Raw genomic sequence first — 7,299 nt, forward strand, 5'->3', positions numbered from 1 at the left:
TTGCTTTGTACAATGTTCTCCCATTTCTGCTCTCCTCACTCAGCATCAGTTCATATAAGTCTTTCCAGGTTTCTCTGAAGTCCACCTATTCATCATTAAAGAACTGACATTTCAACTGTGGAAGACAATATATTAAATGGAGTTAGAAAGCTGGAAAGGTGAGGGGCATACAATGGCTAAGTCCAAAGAGTCAGAAGCACAGTGAGATGGGAATGAATCATGGCTGTCATGAGCCCATCTCCAAAACGGAGGCTCCCTGCCAAAAGGAATTCAGCAAAGAGAGAAGGGGAACAGAATGGTGAAGGGATATTCTGAGGTAAGAAGACTCCAGACCCTGATGAAAGCTCCAAGATGAGAAGGCAGCAGTCAATGTAGCAAAGTCAATGGGAGAAAGGGACCATCATGGTGGAGGAATGTAGTCAGGTAAAAATATTTGAGCCCCACAACAACCTCATGAACTAGGCACTACAGGTATTATTATCTTTATTTTAAAGAAAGCAAAATAGGTTTATCATGATGAAATGAGTTGTTCATACAGCTCATAAATATTTGCCATGGGATTTGAATCCAGAGCTTCCTGACTTTAAAGTCTATCACTCAGAAATGAGATAGACTCACTGGCATATTTCCTGGGCTGAGTTGTCATGAATCTAATAATTAGTTTCACATGATTTACTTGGGTTTCAACTTCACAGGACTCTGTTGGGCTCACCAGAACAGAAGTTATGAGGTAAAATCACCTACCACATAACCAAAAGTTATACTTTTGATTATCATTCTCCAGCCACTACCATGAAAAATCCAACCGTATTTTCTTTAATCATATCAGATTCCAACTTACCAAAAAGAGTGATTGAAAGAGAAAATATTAAGGATCACCAATCCTCCAAACTTTAGATTCCTATCCTAAACAAAGTTTTCCATGTGTCATGTGCAGGTGTCCTATACTGTTGAGTTATAATTACGTAGGATTTGGGCTCATAATTAGCAAGGGTAAGACTTTTATGATTTGCAAAAGCACTCCATGCCTATAGCTAGTGGGAATTTCTTTGCTTCTCCTTATGAAGAGATTTGATGAGAAAGATTCCAAATTTAAAATCCAATGGAATAGGTGAGTTCTTTGGTCACTTTCAGTATATTGTTTTCCTATCATTCCTTCATCTGCTCCATTTCTTTCCATACAGGCAATGTCTTTGGCAGGATGCCAGATAGAAGGGTAGGATCATCACTGGCACAGTGGCACAGGTTTTTGAAGATGAAAACAAAAAGAAATGATTCTGTTAATGGAACACTCATAGTTTTCCCTCTCCATGTACACATGCAGTATTATGGCACCCAAGCAATTAATACCCTGTGAGGGAAAAAAATCTTAACCACATCTCCTCCTAGTTCCAGACTAGTATAATAGGAACAAGGAAAAAATTAAAGACATGAACCCTAAACACTGAATGATTGAGAAGCAGAAATGTAATCATCAAAAAATGGAATTACTTTGAGCACTGGACCATCCTTGTGAGGGACCACCAGCAGAAAGCTACACCATTGATGAAAGTTAAGTAAATTAAAATTATTGGATCTAGAACTGGAAGGAGCCTTCAAGTCCAGTTACTTCAACTCCCTCTTTTATAAGGCAGCTAAGTGGCACAATGGATAGAGCACAGGACATGAAGTGAGGAAGACCAGAGTTCAAATCTTCTCTCAGACAATTATTAGCTGTGTGACCCTAGGCAAAGCATTCAGTCAATAATTATTTGTTCTATCTACTGTATGTCAGACACTAAAAGAGGCAAAAGACAGTACCTGACTTCAAGGAGCTCAAAATCTAATGGGAGAGACAACAACCAAGTACATATAAACAAGTTACATACAAAATAAATAGGAAATAATTAAAAGAGGGAAGGCACTAGAATTAAAAGTGGATGGAAAAGACTTCTTGTAGAATGTGGGATTTTAACTGTGATTAAGAGGTAAAGGATAGGCAGAGATGAGGAGGAAGAGCTTTCCAGGTGCAGAGGACAGACAGAGAAAATGTCTGGAGCTAAGAGATGGACTGTCTACCCGAAGGAGGTCAATGTCATTGGATCAAAGAGTACATGGCCCAGAGTAAGGTATAAAAAAGACAAGAAAGGCAGGAGGGGGCTAGGCTATGAAGGGCTTTGAACATTAAACAAAGGATTTTGTATTTTTCCCTAGAGGTGATAGGGAAACACTAGTTTATTGAGGAGGATGATATGGTCGGACCTATGGGTTAGGAAAATCACTCAACAAATTTCTGCCTCAGTTTCTTCATCTGTAGCAACTATATCCCAGGGTTGTTGTGAGGATTAAATGGCATAATATTTGCAAAGTGCCTTGCAAGCCTTAAAACTCATATAAAATGCTAGTTATTATTATAATGATGGTTGTAATTATGGTTGTAGTTGTGCTTGCTGTTATACTTATTATAAATGAAGAATCTGAAGCTCATTGAGGCTAAAGTAAATTACTCAAGGTCACAGTTAGTAAATAACAAATAACACATTCAAACCCAAGTCCCCTGATTCCAAATCTAGTTCTCTTTTGACTATACCAACAGTCTTGCCTCATCTTTGCTGTGTTTGACTAGAAGTAACTGAACTTCCTGTTTGGTGGGGGGTAGATTTGCTGTTTTAACTGGCTTGGTGTAGATACTAAGGAGAAATGCAACCAAGGGGACCACACACCCTAAGCTCATTTGATTTTTTTTTTCATTTCTAATTGTTTGGTTAAAAATATGGTGTGGCAAGATATCTTGTCTTGCAGACAAGAGGTTTGCAGAACATGTAGGCATAGATGAGTTGTTATCTGCATCACTACAGAGAAAGTCCAAATTAATGGTTTCAACTATCCATTTGAATAATTGATTAAACAGTTATATACAAGCATGTTTGTAGAAGCGTTTTAAGAGAAGTATATCAGGTTAAGGAACAATGGGTTGCAGCATATCCTGAAGTAGGCTAGACACCAAGTCATCATCTGATTGGATAATCCACACCATCTCCTAGGCAGGGGTGGGGAACCAGCAATCTTGATGTCACATGTGGCCCGCTAGGTCCTCACATGTGGACCTTTGAGCAACTCCAAATATTTGGATTCAGTCAAAGAGTTGCTCTAGAGGACCTAGAGGGCCACATGTGCCTTCAAGGCCACAGGTTCTCCACCCCATCCTAGAGTAAGAAGGGAAAATGATCATCCACAAGGAGGCACAGGCAAAGTTGATTAACTTCAGCCAATATATTGAGAATAATAGAGAGGAATAGGAGTATGCACATGACAGGAGGGGCTATTTGTTTACTTGACAATACAACCCCTGGTTCTTATTGCTGAATAGGATTGGGCACTAATCACAATGCTCCCCTGCTGTCCCATGAGCAAAACATTATCATAATTAAACTGTGTATGGTTTGACATTTGGGTTCCTTCTCCTTATCAATGATCTAGGACTTCAATAATAGAAATAATAGAGAGAAAGTCCTGTTGGTCCATGTAATAGTAAGGTAAAATGTGACGAAAAATGTTTCCTTAATTAATATCGAGGAAGACATTAGTTTCTAACCACAAAATTTACCATTTATTCAAGTATTATAAGTACATTGTATTGTGCTCTGATAGTCTGAAAGTTATCTCTTCAAATAAAAATCTATTATAAATACATTATTTCTCTACATATATGTGTACCCTTAAGCAAACAGATAGAACATTTTTAACATGATTATTTTAAAAATAATTTCAGTGGAACATGGTTAGAGTCAACCTCCATTCCTTTTCACATTTGCCAGAACAACATATTCATTTTCAAATGTCCAGCCAAAGGCACATATGGTAAAGTTACCCCCATCTACTTCTTGGACTCATCACATTCTCTCCTAACATGAATGACTAGAAAATACCAGGACATTTTACTATGTTTTAGAAATGGAGTAATGACCAACACAATTTAACCATTGTGTATATAAGGTAATGATTTGTGGCTTGTATGCATTTGTTACCTATACAACATGTTATTAAACCTTACAGGCACACAACAGATTTCCACACTTCTCCTTAGAGTGACACTTGGAATACTTGGATGATTTATTATTTGAACTAGACACATTTAGTCTACATTTGCTATGTACTTTTCTTTTATGGTATTAAGACTTTAAAATGAAAAAAAAAACAGAATGTAAACTAAAAATAAATAAGTATTTTTTAAAAGAAAAAAAAAACAGAAGAGGTGAGAGAGCAATGGACTTCAAGTGAGAGATCTTGAGTTCAAAGTGCCAGTTTTGTGTAGACTTAAGCAAATCATTTAACCTTTCTAGGCTTTGAGTTCCTCAACTACAAAACGAAGAAGTTGGGTTAGATGATCTCTAAAGCTTCTTCTAACTCTAAACTGATGATCTTGTGAACAATCAATTATGGCCCTCTACATAAAGAGAAGGCAAAATTTTCCTCACCATATTTTAAAATACTAGGGATAAACCCCCAAAACAGACAGCAGAATAAATACAGTGGTTGGAATAATCTTTCTTAAGCTTTGTTTTGATCACATCATCCCCCCTTAAAAAGTTACATTTACTTCAATGGCTATTTAGGTCTACTTTGAACTTCCACCAAATTGCAAAAGGTTTTGACTATTTGCATCTTACCTACTTAATATTTGTGGTATCATCATCGTTTAGCGACTAACTCAATCTCATCAAGTAAAACTGCCTCCTTCTGTACCTGCAAAAATCAGTTCACTCTCGCATTTAAACAGTGATACACACCAATCTACTGACCTGGAATACCTTTCCTTTTCCTTTATCCAATCTTGTGCTTCTCTCTCTTTTGATTGTCATTCATTCTAAATCTACCTCACCTCTATGCATACACACACATACACACATCTGTGTGTATACATATACATGTATGTGTATTCCTATATCTATATCTCTGTTGTAGGCACTACAGTATTTTCAGTCAACCAGATTTATAAATTTTGATTCATCCAAAATTTTTTAAAATTCTTCCTTCTTTTTCCCCTCCACATGCAATAAATTGTAAGGTCATATTGATGTCAAAACCACAACACATTCATTCCATTCCCCCTCCACTGATGGTCATCCCCCTATTTCAGGGTCCCATTACCTCTTGTCTAGAACATTATAATATCCCTCTAATTGAATCTTCCCTCTTCTAGTCTCTACATTTCTCAAATCATTCTCCACACAGCTGTCAAAAAATCTTCTTAAGGCATAGACATGATTATATTACTCCCCTGCTCAAAATGAACTCCATTTTCATCATCTCAGAATTCTTCAAGACCCAGCTCAAATATCAACACTTCATTGAGGTTTTCCTATTCCTCCAGTTGTTAAGGATGGTTCTTCCTCACATTACTTGTAATTGCCTATATGTATATATGGGCTACCACCCCCACACACACACACACTCAATAGAATGTAAGCTCTTTGATAGTAGGGTCTATATCATTTGTCTCTTTGTTTCCCTAGAACCTAATAGAGTTCCTCACAAGTCACTTTATATTTGTTGAATTCTATTAAAATGATTATTATAACAATCTCTAAGATATCTTTCTTCTGAAACCAACCTTTGGTTATGAGTGAATGAATAGAAGAATGAATCCATGGAGGAAAGAATGTATAAAGATGAATTTAAAATCAATTTAATCTTTAAAAAATTATTATCTTTCTCAAAAACATTAATTCAAAAATCAAACCCATTTAATTCAACAGTTTAAGAAATATTTAAGGGGCAGCTAGGTGGCACAGTGAATACAGCACTGGCCCTGGAGTCAGGAGGAACTGAGTTCAAATACAGCCTCAGACACTTAACACTTATTAGATGTGTGACCTTGGGCAAGTCAGTTAACCCCAATTGCCCAGTATTTCCCCCTCCAAAAAGGAAGGAAGGAAGGAAGGAAGGAAGAAAGGAAGGAAGGAAGGAAGGAAGGAAGGAAGGAAGGAAAGAAGAAAGAGAGAGAGAAAGAAATATTTAATTATCTATTATGTACAAGGCATAAAACAGCATTGCATGTTGCTTGGTAGATATGAGTAACATCTAAAAAATTCAAAGTAATACGAAGTCATTTTAAGAAGTAGAGAGTTCTAAACACCAATTTAGGGGACACATGGCAATCTTCACAGTGAAGGTGACTATGCACCCAATATGTTGGTGTATACATTGGTATATATTGGTGAATATATACACCTGAACACAGAGAAGAGCTTTTCTCCAAACTTACCCATGCACTGATTGGACAGTTCGAATATATTCAAATCACTCCTCACTACTGTAGTGAGGCTGTTTCCAACATGTAACATGGTATATCACATGTATAACTCAAAGGAAATCAAGAATATACATATCTAGCTTCTCCTTCCCCAACTCTTATTCAAGGGAGACTTTAATTCTTGCCAGGAGGGGAAAGAATCAGGAGGTTGGAGACAGAGGCTGATCTCCCTGAATGGGGTGGGAGGGGGAGGGGGAGATACTAAACTATAATTATATCCATATTCTCCCTTAAATATTATTAGTCTAGTGGATATAATTTCCAAGTTTAAGCTAAACTCCTTATTGCTATTTCCTAATGGAAAAAATTAGGATGACTCCAAACTTTATATTGAAGACTTGACTTCCTTCCCATCAAATGCCAGTTCCATAGTGAATAAACACATAACAAAGAGCAAAGAAATCCATTATCTAAGTTGATAGCAAAACAGAAATCAGAGAAAGTATCAATTTGTGAGGAAATATACCAGACAATACAGACTGAAGGTGCACTCCTATTGGGGGTTGAGGTAATTCAACTCAACAAAGAAAGAGAGAGAATCAAATCTCATCCAAGGAGAAACTCCTTGAAAACTCTAATGGAGAAATCTGGGATAGGGATATATTAGAGGTCCTCTCATATCAGTATATTCCCAGAATCTTTCCCCCTCTTCAGTCACACGAAGAGGGGTTGTCATTGCCCATTTTCGCTCTTGAAATTAGAAGCCAGAAAAGTCCCCGGATACTAAAAGAGTTCCACAATATTGAAAATGACATTTGTCTTCTCTCTTCAAACTTCATTTTACTCCTCATGCAGCATGAAGCACAGATCTCCACCAATGAAGAGAGAATCCCATACCAATGGACTTTGGGGCTTGAGTTATACTACAATGACATTTTATAGTAGCAAATTCATTCAGTGTCTGCCTCTTGCCCATTAGAGTGAAGCATTTACAAACACATGACACAAATATAGAAAGCAAGGAATTAGAAGAAGGAAGTAGAACATAGAAATTCTCCACCAAA

Source organism: Petaurus breviceps, unplaced genomic scaffold (genome assembly GCF_028583685.1).
Source record: "Petaurus breviceps papuanus isolate PSGF00001 unplaced genomic scaffold, PetGlider_PUasm1.0 77, whole genome shotgun sequence".
NCBI classification, from domain to species: domain Eukaryota; kingdom Metazoa; phylum Chordata; class Mammalia; order Diprotodontia; family Petauridae; genus Petaurus; species Petaurus breviceps.